The sequence below is a fragment of the Cryptomeria japonica genome, chromosome 5 (assembly GCF_030272615.1).
Source record: "Cryptomeria japonica chromosome 5, Sugi_1.0, whole genome shotgun sequence".
Classification (NCBI taxonomy): domain Eukaryota; kingdom Viridiplantae; phylum Streptophyta; class Pinopsida; order Cupressales; family Cupressaceae; genus Cryptomeria; species Cryptomeria japonica.
Window position 1 is genome coordinate 807,376,673 of NC_081409.1, and position 13,621 is coordinate 807,390,293.

The 13,621-nt window shown below is 33.2% G+C and overlaps 1 pseudogene; it reads left to right on the forward strand.

Annotated features, from left to right (window-relative positions):
* The first annotated feature begins 4,845 nt into the window (after positions 1–4,845).
* On the forward strand, positions 4,846–5,507 carry LOC131042768 (uncharacterized; annotated as a pseudogene).
* Positions 5,508–13,621: the final 8,114 nt, after the last annotated feature.

The window sequence follows — 13,621 nt, forward strand, 5'->3', positions numbered from 1 at the left end:
AGGCATTTTGCTTCGCAATATTAATAAAGAGGTCCTACATTGAGAAGCAGGTCCAGAGACATAGCTCATAGTGAGTGAACTCCGTTATCATGCTCGTGATCTCACTTCTATCTTCTAATTCTCTTTTATTCATTTCATTTTGAATTTCTTATTTAAGTTATTATTTAACATTATTAAGTTGTGCAAAGGATTAAGTTGACTCAATTTATATTTAAATGGTTAAAAATATAACCACACAATTCTATTTGTGATCAAGATAAATCTATAATTTGAAATAGGTGTAAATTTAATTTGTAAGTCTTAATTATAGATCAATTTTGATCAATAACTTAAACTAGAAAGATTTATTATGGTTTTTTTTAATGCTACAATAGTTTAGGTATGGCTTTTTTTTGTGATTTTAAAAAATTTAATGGCTTTTTTCATTAGTAAAAAATAGATAAAGATATGTAGACAGTAAGAAACAAGCTCAATGAGAAGATAATATAGAAAATAGGGAAGAAGAAGAGAAGAGGAACAAATGAGTACAAAACAAGAAAATAGTAACAAAGAGGAAAATGAGAAACATTAGTTGGGTCCCATTGTTTTGTAAGAATGTTATACATTTACATACGACTATAAAATACTATATTTTTAGTTTGAATGAGATACATTATTATATTTCTTAAATAGTCTTCTTTATTGAGTAGTGTATATTCTATGAATAATCAATTTTATGAGTTTGTTGCTCTAAAAAGTGGGTTATTTTTTATGTATGAACATTGGATTTAGTGATTAAGTTCTCTATGTTTAAACCCCTACAATAGAAGTTTTTTTCTATTCACATATTAGTAGACTATGTTACTATATCATTTTTATGTTTATATAGCAAAAAACTATATTTAGTAAATATTATTTTAAATTCAATGGGAATAGGTTGTAATCTTGTAGCATAGTACTAAATTATTGTAGTTAAGGACTTGTTTCTATAGTCCAAGAGTTTATATCCTTGCAATACCAAGCAGATCAAATTTAAGAATGTTTTAGGTACCTTCAACAAGATGGTTCCATAATTGAACTTGGAACTAATATAGCCAGACGACACAAATACAACTTCTCGAAAAATAAAAATATCACAAGATATAATAAATTTATTGAATGATTAAATACTATGAAATTTTATATTAATAATTCTAAATTTTTCTTTCATGCATTCCCAATAAGACTTTGATATTTGTCAAAGATCAGGTGACTCTATTGCACCAAAAATTGTGAAAGGATCTTGGATGCAATGAATATCTTATCCAATCAATATGTAGGAGTCAAATTTAGGACACCCTAAATTATCTAGAAAATTAGATTGAGAAGTAGCATAAATGAAGGATTAGTTATAATTAAACCACCACAACTTTTAAAGGCATAAGGAAAGGTGCACTCAAAGAAAATATTGGATACACATTCCTTATCATACCCATAGATATCAAACTTAAAAGGGACGACTTGATCCTCTATTTGATATTGTCCTAGGTAAGACATCTATTTTTTAAAAGTAGCTAATGAGAAAATATAATTATGTCAAGAAAATTTATTTCTATTTTTTTTTACTGACATAAATCCTCCAAACCATTATTTTCCTTATGTGGTAAATTATATCCACTTGAAATGGAACCCATTTTGACCATAAACCAATCCAAGACATAATCCTCCTATAATCAACACAAAGGGTATAACAAAACTCTAGATTTTCCCCCAATGGCCAACAACTTAGGCCTTTCTACTGAAAAGTACAAGAATCACCCACCAAATGAAAATCCTTAAAACTATTATTTTTTAACATCAAAAAATAAAACACTGAATAGTTGGAGAAGAGGGAATTCAAAGCGAATTAGAGAATGAATATCACATAAATTAGTTTGAAAAGATGTCTAATCACTTGACTTGAAAACCCAAAAAGGATCCCCATTAGAAAGACAATAACCCCTCTTGATGGCATTCTAGGCATTGTTTACTTTATTTTTATTTAAAGAACTAGTTTTATTTACTTTAAAAATGGATATATTTTTTAAAATTATTTAAAAATTATTTTAGTTTTTCTAAATATATATAAATGATGTTTTAATTTTCGTTTTTGATAAAGATAAACAGGTTTTACAGGGACTTGAAACCCAAAGTTTTACAGACTAAGGCCAACAATCAAAAAGACATTAACCATAAGCAAAATGGGGAGAAACCCCACAAACATCCAACAACAAAAAAACAAATGAAAAGTTGCCAAAAAAATAGGAAAAGGTAGTCAACTAAGACAGTGCACCAATTCAGTATTATTCTAAATAATCTTCTTGTTGATTTTCTCTAGAGCCTCCATGATGAATCTGGAAGTACCTTGGTCCTAGCTCTGGCTCCTAGTCCTAGTACAGGGACCCGAACTTGTCTTCCCTCCAGCAGCACTCTGGCCACCCTCCAAAGCATTCTTTTTCCCCAAAAGAGGATCGTTGGCTATGGGTCTGGTTCTGTAGTCGGCCATCATGGCATTGATTTTGTCCAAACCTTCAACATTATTACTCATCGCCTCCCTCCTAATTTCCACCAGAATATTCAAGCTGCCTTTGATGTCATTCACATACTCTTCCAGCTTTTCAATTCTACGCTCATGGAAGATCTTCATAGTTTCAACATCCTAAGAAATCTTCAGAATCATACTCATGATCTTCTCAGTTTTATTGGGCCCAGGGGACTCTATGAAAGTGTCAACAATTCCCTTAATCCCATCCTTCAAGGTTCCAATTTCCTTATCCACCCACTTCGAGCAGTTCTCCTAGCCCCTAGTGACCTCCAAAATTAGGTCTTCCAACACCTTCTCCCCTTTTTTATCACCTTCATTCTCCTTATTCAATGTCCCCTGTTTCTCAATATCCACATTGATGGGGATATCTAACCTATTCTTGTGGTCCCTGTCTTTGGACCCACCTGACTTGTCAATTTTGTTTTCTTGCTACTTGATTTAAATTTGCTTGCCGCCGACCTTGGAGGATTGGTTTTTCTGCTACTGTTAGTTCTAGGGGTCACCAAAGTCTCCCCTTCTTTCTTCGGTCTATACTCAGGGTCGTCTAAATCCTTGATATCATGCCAATCCATGGAAGTGCCACTGTCATCCTCTTCAATCTTCGTGTCAAAAATAAACTACACCTTAGGGTTAGAGGAAGAAATGTGGGTTTAATCAATGGGGGAGGGTTTCACTTCATGAGCTTGGGCATACTCCATGATTAACATAATAAGCCCCTCATGAAGGACCAAATAATCCAAGTTCTCAACATGTTTAGCTAAACTGCTATCTAAGGATGAAACCAAGTAGAACGGGATGGAAATAATTTTACCATGCCTAAAATTGTTTAAGATTGTGAAATGATAGGAGAAAATGCTAGCATATCTACCATCAAGAGTGATGTACCTCATGATTAATTCCACCATGTTCGCCCAGAGGGAATTAAGTTCTTTCCTATTGTAGCCACCGTCCGCCATTTTAGAAAGCTTTTGTCGTTGCTTATCCTTGTCAAATAAACGAGCGATGGCCTCCTCCCCCATTTTCCTCTCTCTGTAAAATTTGTTTCCCTCCATAGCAAGACCAGTAACAATGGCAACCAAGGTTTTGTCAACATGAAATTCTGCCCCAAAAGCAGCTAACACACCCTTGTTCCATCCTTTAACAAAGCTTTTAGTAACTACAGAAGAGTTACCATGAAGTCGGTCCAGATAGGGGACCATCCCACCATCAAAAATTTCGTCGCAGACCTCCTTATTCTTCTTCCACTTATCATAAGTCATGGGTTCATGCCTATTCTTGTCACCACCCATTTTGTTTCTCAGGTAATTCAGCCAGCGATACTCCAGATGTAAAACCAGGAAAAGGCAAAACCAGAAATGTTTTAATTTTCGTTAACATATTCATATCATTATATTCCACCCATATTGCCACTCATAATGTGACTCTTGAAAAAAAAAATAGAAATACATATAAAAACAAATTTTAGGATTATATAGATTTTTAAAACATCCTTGAAATTTTACATTATATAGACTTAAAAATATCCTATGGATATAAAGCATTTTAATAGCTTAAAACCATTTTAGTTACGTTTGAAATCTGAACAATAGGACAAATAAAATAAAAAACATGCCCCTCTTTTATACTAAAATTATGTCAACGTCCATATCCGTCTTTCTTTCTATTTTAAAATAGGTCACAACTCAAAACAGGTGGGTGGTCGGTACTACATTTTAAATTAACTTCTCTAAATTGGCCTTTCAGGCAGTAGAGAATGATAATCTAACTGGATTGATGGGTGCAAAAGGAATAACAGACAGGTGCAGCTTCCATAAAATTGCACGATGCATGGTGGATAAGAACAGCCAAGAAAGGCTGAGGCGTTTTTAATTAAAATGAAACAGAAAGGAAAGTAGATGATGGAGGTACTGGACGATACTACATTTTCTGTTTCGACTTTGCAAGTTTTTGAGGAAGTAGAGTAGAAAACATAACCAAAGACACCCGGGATTGCAGGCTACACAATGTCGCACGATGTATAACGTATCAGCTGCTGAAGGAAAGGGAAATTCGTGCTCAGAAATGCCATAGCTATAAAAGGCAAGACTCCTGAAACAGAATAAACACCAAAGGAGCTTGTGGGCCTGTAACGAATCCTAACGATGGGTGGAAAATCCTTAATTGCTGTTGTTTGCATTGTAGTGATGGTGCTGAATGCAAACCAATCGCACTCAAGGAGGGTGGTGAGATGCCGTTTGTTCGAGCTTTGCCAGGTGTAATGGACAGAGACTACAATGTCCCCAACAGTGCCAGATACCTGTAAGATGGACTGCGAAACCTGCAAGGCCGTGTGCAGTAAGCGTGAATTAATGAATTAGTAGTATGAGTTAATGTTTTTGGGTTGGATTAAGTGAATAATGTGATTGGTGTTGTTGTTGCAGGCTGTGATAAGCCAGGATCCTCGCTTCATCGGAGGAGATGGCATCATGTTCTAATTTCACGGTAAGAAAGAGCAGGACTTTTGTTTGGTGTCAGACTCAGACCTGCACATCAATGCGCACTTCATGGGAAAGAGAGGAGAGGGCATGGGAAGGGACTTCACGTGGGTGCAGTCCATCGGACTTATCTTCCATGGATCTCAGAAGCTCTTACTCGGAGCGAAGAAGGTCGCCACATGGGACGTTTCCAGCGACCATCTCGCTATAGCTCTAGATGGCAAATTTATAGTGCTTCCCCAAGAGGAGGATCTTCTCTGTCTGTCTCTCCATTGAAAATGAATATCACTCGCCTCCACCCTAACAATGAGGTGAGTGTTGAAGTGGAGTACAAGTTTAAGATCACATTACGCGTTGTGCCCATCACTCCAGAGGAATCTCGGATCCACAACTACGGAATTATCTCTGACGATTGCTTTGCGCATCTGGAGCTCAGCTTCAAGTTCTATTCCCTTAGCCCCCATGTGAGCGGAGTTCTTGGACAGACATAAGTAGCAGACTACACAAGCCCCATCAATTTGGGCCTGACAATGCCAGTAATTGAAGGTGGATCGAACTATTTGAGTAGCAATTTCTTCGCCACTGACTGCAAAGTTGCTCGACTCCGAGGAGCTGGAGAAGAAGAGAAAAACCACCAGTTCTCCATCTTTGATCTCAACTGTGCTGGTCAACCAGGTGGCAGTGGCATGGTCTGCCGCAGGTAGACAGATTCCCGTATATACACTGTGCACGCTTCACGCAATGAACTCCCCACCACCAATAATAATCTTTCATGAATGTTGATTTCAGGCAATGAGTAACCATCAATAACAAATCTTATTATCAGTCTGCTGGCATATTCATTCTAGTTTCAGTATACGAATTTTTCATTCTCCTGCTTTGTTTTTTCCTTCTCATTGGTTCCATCGCAATTCTCATGCACAATTTTCATTACCGTAAAACAAATTTGTTTATTTGTATTCTTATTTTTTGACAAGGGTTACTTTTATCGTGAGATGCATATAGATGTTATCTCAAAAATAATTAATATCATGTCTATCAAAAGAAACCTAAAGTGGAAGCTAAAATTCAATTTCTTCCATGAAAAATTATCTATTATAAGGTTGCTGTGGGTGAATGACTTTCCTTTCTCCCTAATCAATCTAGCAAATATTTGTTTTGTCATAAGATGGAGATTATTAAACATGCTTAATATTTGTTTTGTCATAAGATGGAGATTATTAAACATGCTTTTTGATTATGTAAACATGCTCAGCTAATTTGGCAAACAATTTTATCTATTGTTGCTGTAACTTTTAACAGAAAATTAAGTTAGAAATCTCCATTACTAGAACTGCACTGCTTTCATAATATGCTATCAGAATCCTTTTGGCAATGCATTTAATTATATATATGACTGCTAAGATGCAAAGATGTTTTTTCTAACTCATTCCTTCCAATAGAAGTAATTACACATGGTTTATTATCTTGCATTATTTTGCAGCAGTCTTCTCTTGTTAAAACTTTGAAAGAGAAAATCAACATCAATCTAGAGTTCAAGATACAACTTTATCAAGTTCAGTCCCAACCAATAGCTATTGCTAATGACCACTTTGGATCTCTATGCACCACTATCTATTACATTATGGAGGAGCTTGTGTTTCATACTCTTGAAGAAAACTGATGTCTTTATTATTGTAAATTGCAAGTTGTCCATGTTGTGTGTCCTTGTAAGGTAGTATACTGGTTTGCAGTTTATTATAATGCCTTAATGTTATTATTATCAAGCATTATATGCTCATCTATATTGATTCTTATCCTTTGTATATTTTTTATTTTATTAATAAATACCATTTTCCAAAAAAATCAGTTTATTATAATGCCTTAATGTTATTATTATCAAACATTATATGCTCTTCTATATTGATTCTTATCTTTTGTATATTTTTTAATTTATTAATAAGTACCACTTTCCAAAAAAAAAATAAAAAAATCCACCCTTTAAATTAAAAGCAATGTGTAATTATTGTTATGAGGGGAAGGAGGTCATAAAACATGGGAAGGTGGAATTAAAACAAATAAAAAAAGAATAGAAGTGGTTGAGAAAAAGATGAAGGAATAAACAGTATGAGGTGGCAATTGACAAGACATATGAAGTAATATAGAAAGTAAATAGGGTAATTTTTTTTGAAAAAGGATGATCAAATAATGAAAAAACTCGAGGTAGCATGGGCTTGTTTTTTTCCTCTGGTGAATAATAAGTTGTTTTGTTAATATGAATATGTAGCTTATTCTATGGAATGTCTAATAGTGTAGGAAAGTGTTATAGATACTATGTTTTTGCAAATTTATGTCATATAAATGATAATAAGAGACAAGCCAGGGTGAAGGAGAAATATCACTATTATCTAAGTCACTATCATGGTTAATGAACGAAGGATTATTTGTATGGGTAAGAAATAGAATAAAATAGAATTATAATTTATTTAATGAGGGAGTAAGATGGGAGATGATGATGGAGAGGGTTAGTTGTAGGAAAATGAACATAAAAAAAGAAATATGAGCTCCAAATAGTTTTGATAGGTTTCAATGAAATAAGTGAAAATAAATAATAAGATGTATTAATGAGAATATAATCAACAATGAGGGATAACCATTCTAAATTGATAAAGTATATTACCTTATTGAAGATGATGGGGTGGGTAGATGAAAGGTTGGACTAAACTTGGACATCAAGAAATGATTTGTGAATAAAAGAGAGAGTATTGTACGAATCCATGTTAAAGAGAGAATAGATGGTAAAGAAAAAATTTACACACTGGGGTTTAGAATATAAGGAGAAAAATGAGAGAAATTTTTTTATGGGAATCATAGTTTTAAATTTTATTAATAAAACTATTCTAATACATAAAAAAAAAGGGTAGAGATACATAACGATTAGATCACAAAATGAAGGAAAATAAAAGAACTTAACATGGTTATTTTTAAGATTTGGATTATGTGTAAAAATAAAATACAAATGACAATTACTATAGTTGAGTCCAACAATTAACAAGATGCTAGAATAAACTATAAATAAATATATAAATTATGATTAACTAGAATAAACAAATCATTTAAATGACCATGTGAATCAAATATTAGTTAATAAGAGGATGTATATAAACCAATGTTTTTAAATGGCCTAATGTGAAATATGACTAATTAGGTGGTTTTTATTATATTAAGAGGGGAGGGTGCAAACCAATTACAAGTCTTCAAAAAAATAAAAAAACAAGGGGAATGAAAAATATTAATATTGAATCCAATAATTAATTATTTATTATTACTTGAAAGTGTAAGAAAATTGCTTCAAAGGTTAGAAAGATGTGTTGTCTTATGTTTTTTTACTTCTAGCCAAAGTATTTTAGAGATGCAAATATAGTGAATGGCAAGGTTTGGCCTTTCCTTAAGGTTAAGAGTCATAAATACTACTACATAATCATAAATGCTAGTAATGCTTAGTTCTACAATTTCGCATTAAGTAATGGAGTTTCTATAATCCAAATAAGCTTAGACTATGCATACTTGCATAGACCTATAATTATTGATACATTGTTGCTTGGCCCCTCAAAAATTATAGATATTCTCATCAATTTTAATAATTCACTGACAAATGAAGCAATTCTCACAAAAAATGCAATATTTCCTTATCGTTTTGGGGATCTAATTGATTAACTCAACAACAAGATAATGAAATTCATCATTGAAAATGTAGTTGCAAAGTATCTAAGCCATAGTACAAAAGGGTTGATAGAAAACAAGATATACATGCTACATAGTGATGCAAACTATGGACTGCTACAAGATAGATGACATAAAAAGAAATCAGCAAAGACATCAAATATTTCAAAAAGCAACAAATATTTTGACATGAGACAATTCTGGTGGGGTTTCCACATGTAGAAAATCTTATCGTTTAATGAATGTGAAATTTCACAATAATGAAAATATAATTTCTAATATGGTATGCATTACCTATACATTTTTAAGTAATCTCATTGAGAAGCTACATGTTGAATCCCTATAGAGAATCTACTTCACAATGGGATTCATGTTTAGTGACTTAATTAATTTATTTCCAATTATTTGAATTTATTTGCATAGTTTGAAGTTTCTAATTAGTTAATCGTATAAAGCATTATATTTATATTTTATTCTTGATTAAATTTTAATATTTTAGATTCTAGTGAGGAAAAAGGGATCTTCTCTTATATTCATTACATATCATTTATGTCCTAATATTTAACATTTCCATGTTTCTAGAATCATGTAGTATAGAAAGGCGTTTGATATTTGTAGAATATTTTTTGGCATGCTCTTTGTTATATAGATTCATTTAGCTACAATCAAATATTTTAAATCATCCATACTAATTGTCATTAATTAGATCTGTAACAAATTCATACAATATTAACATAATGATGAATAAGATACTGAGCAAATCTATATCTTTATTCTTTTCTTGCATGATATTTTATTAGTGGTTCAATTTTTTATATAGTGTAAGTGGATGTTCTTTTGAAATAACTTTTTGTAGAGGTTCTTTGTTAGTATATCTATTATTGGAAAAATATACTTTTAATTCTTCCTTTTCATTTTGCAAGTCATTTATTCATATAGCCCTATATTACCCCACCTTTGTTAGATCTTTTTTTTGTTAATAAATTGCCCCCTTCTTAGCATCTAGCAAGTACATTTCCATTTTAGTAACCCTCATAATAGGAAATTAAATATTATAAAAAATATCTAACCACATTGACTAATTATTTAAATTTTCTTGTTCAATTATATACAACTAAATGTATTGATCATTTTTTACATGTTAGAGAAATGAAGCAGGATTGAAGCGGAGGCAAAATGAGTGCTTGGGTTTTGGCTATGAAGGGGAGGTGGATGATGGGTTGCCTTTGTCTTACAATGGCTTTGCTGGTTTCAACCTTTTATGGTTATTTGTTTTATTCCTATTAATGTTTGGTTTGTTGGAAGGCTATGGGTTGTTGCCTTTGGTCTTTTGGACCCTTCAACCTTTTGTGGTGCTTCTTTCTTTGGGCACTTTATATTTTTTGGTGTCTATTTGTCCTCTTGATCATCCAAGGTTTTTTGTTTGGCTGGAAGTAGTTTATGTATGGTGGTGCAGGTCTACAACTTTCCTCTCCCTTGTTTTGATACCCATTTTGCCCAACCTAGTGGCTAGGTTACGTTTTGGTCTAGGAGTTGAGGCACTGGTGCATTCTCTTTTTGATGCTCGTATTTGCAGGATGATGAGGGATAATTTTGGTGATCCATTGTCACTCAAGGGCTTTACTACTAATGACCATATTGAGGTGGTTCACTCTAGGTTTAGGGATGTCTGTCAAAACCTGTTAGTCTTTTGGTTCAGTTCCAGTCCTTTGCTTTTTTATTTAATTTTTTAGGACTAGATTTTTTATAATCATAAGGTTTCTGGAATTCCCTAAACCCTCATAGTCTCCATCCATGGGTGAGTAAGTTTCTTCTCATGGTTCTCCTTTTGGAAAAAGGTTGGGAGATGCCTTTCAAAACTTGATATTTGATCTTTTCTTCCTTGATTGTTCGAAAAAATGCAAGGGTTTTTGTCAAAGTAATGGTTTGGGGTGCCTTTTTAAACCCCCATTATTATGGAAATGTAATCCTTAGTGGTCTTAGGTTCCTTTTCTTTCCAGTTGAGTGCTATGGTGAAAATCCTTTCTTGCTCATCTTGCTTATTGTTTGTAAGTTCCACCCTATTATGAACTTGGGTGTGATCCCTCTCCTAGTTGAATCAATTTTAGAACTAAATGTCTTGGGCTACTAGGGTTGGTATTTTCCATGTTTTTAATTAGAGGAAAACAAGTTTTGAAGGGACCCCAAAAATATTTACAAAATTGGACAACCAACACTAGGAGAGAAACATATGCAAACTAACAGCTAGCCAACGAAAAATAAAAGAGGGAACAAAGGATCAATAGACTCGAAATCCTACTGAATAATTTTTAACATTTTTGAAGCTTTGGTATTCTTTCAAATAATGCCCTCCTTCATGTTTAGAAAATCATAAAAAAATTATGGGCTTGATCATTCTTACCTTTATTATGGCTTTGCATTCTAGTGAAGGGAGTACCCATGCTATGTCGATCTATAGTAGAATTCTTCCCATCATCCTCCACAGAAGTAGAATGGGAGCCAAAATAACCTTTTAACAAACCTTTAAGAGATGCACCTTATCATTTAATTGTCTAAGACGATTACAATTATTGTACATAGCATATCTACTTATAGTGACAACATTGCTAAGCTTATCATGAGTCTTATCAATGCTCACTTCAAGAGACCCAATATTTTCCCCATGATACAAGTTCATAGTTTTCACATCCTTGGCCATATTTTTTATAAGATAAAATATTGTATGTTCTTTGTCCAAAGAAGGGAACCTGCTTAAACTATCCTTCCCCAATGTTGCTTTATCATTAAGGGTATTAACCCTATCCTTAAGCAAGTTGATTTCAAACACAATGTATTTAATAATATTGTTTTGTCCTTCTATCACATCCTTGGCCACCACCAACATGTTCCCTATTCCACTGATAGAGGACTCCTTATCCATTCTCATAGGTGTACCTTTCTTATCTTCAATAGGGATATAAATTTGGATTTCCATCTCTTGTAGGTCCACACCGGAATCAAGGATGTTGACCCATACCTTTCCTCTTTATCCATTTTATTTTCGACATTCACACTTAAATTCTTCAAAGTCTTCTTGATGTGGGGGAACTAGATGTCCTTTTATCCCCAATTACATAATGAGAAAAAATGGGGTCCTTTTTTGTTCTTTTCTTTTACCTTTTTCTACATTGAAGATTTAGACAATTCCTTAACCTAATATTACCCTTCATAGAAGAGCCAAGGGTTAGGGAATTTTTAACATACTCCTTTGAGGGTACACAATTAGAGTTTTCTTTATCTATTTCATACCTATGACACCAATTATGGTCAAAATTATTCTTATTAGGGCATTTTCCATTACCAATATGGTAGTAGACATCTTCATCATAACGGGTGTGATGAAAAAGTGGTCATATCCCCCATCTGTATTCCTCTTAATAGTCTTCCATTAAGCTTCCTTGAAAAAGATATTGATAGCTTCATCAAATGCTTTTTAATCCCTATATTTATTTTCCTTCCACTAACATTTTAGTGATTTTGGCAATAAGTTCTTCAGTAACTTAGATTTCAACATTATATGATGCAAAATCCCATAGTAATACCCTTCTAGAAAAGCATTGGTCACCAAAGGGTCGTGGCCATGGAGTTTCTTCATGTAAGGAGTGATACCTCCTGCCAAAAATTTATCCCAAATAGGTTATTTTTTTTGCCATTTCACATAAGAGGTGGGCCCTGCCCTATTTCTTTCACCACTGATAATTTTTTTGTAGCTAACTAAGAGCCAACAACCAAACAAGAAAAAACAAGACCTGACAAAGAAAATGAAAACTAGATAGGCAAAAACCTCAAACCAAGAGAACTTGAAAATAAACATCCTACCTTTTCCTTCCATAATGGGGAGAAAAAATCTCTTCCCTCCCATCTCCACAAGCCAAGTATAATGAACCATCATTGCAAAGAGAGATTCTAATTAGCATAATCGATTATCATCAATGATTAGATTTTTAATTTCCATAGGGATGCAATCATAAGTCCCCAATGATAATATATGAGCTTTCTTGACACCAATGTTAGCAAATCCATTAGTAACTTTATTACCTTTGCGAAAAAATATGGGACATCTTATAATCATAAAAAGATATAAGCATTTCAATTATATCAAGGATTAAGCTTTTGATTCTCTATCTGGGGGCTACAACACCTCTTTGACAATTGATAATGTTTAATGAGTCACACTCAAGCCAGAGCTTCTGATAGTCATCAGAGACTTCTCAATTTGATACCAATGTAGGGTTGCATTTTTGACATTTCCCATGTTATAATGGGCAAGGCTTGTTCTTTTCATTGACTCAAACTTTGGCTTCAACAAAATATTAATTGAGTTGAGGGATATTTATTTATGTAAAAATGGTTTACTTGATTTGGCTTTTGGTAGACATGAAATCTCTTGACAATTAAGCTACCTTTTAAGAATTGTCAATCAATATAATTCTCAGTAGTCCATATGTCATTCCCTCAACAATCGCAACATCAAATTATCAAATCCCCACTTTTGATGGCTTGTAGGGATTAACCAAAATTTATCCTTTAGCTTGCAACGTTTTGCAATAAAAAAATAAAAAACTTTTTTATATTGAGCATTTTTATGAATAAAATCTTGGACCAACTGTTTAAGTGCTAAATAGTGGGATTTTAGCTATTAGGTGTTAAACACACAACCAGACTAAGAGGGCGAGTGAATCAGTCTTGAGGTATCACTTAAATTTATACCTCAAATCAATATCAACTTACTTTTTAACTTACCAATGGAAATGAAAGATAAAACAATAAACACCACGCATAAGAGAACACCAAATCAATGGGGAAAAACCACAATGAGAGTCAATAAATAATATATGAACAAGATTATAATGATTGTTTTGTT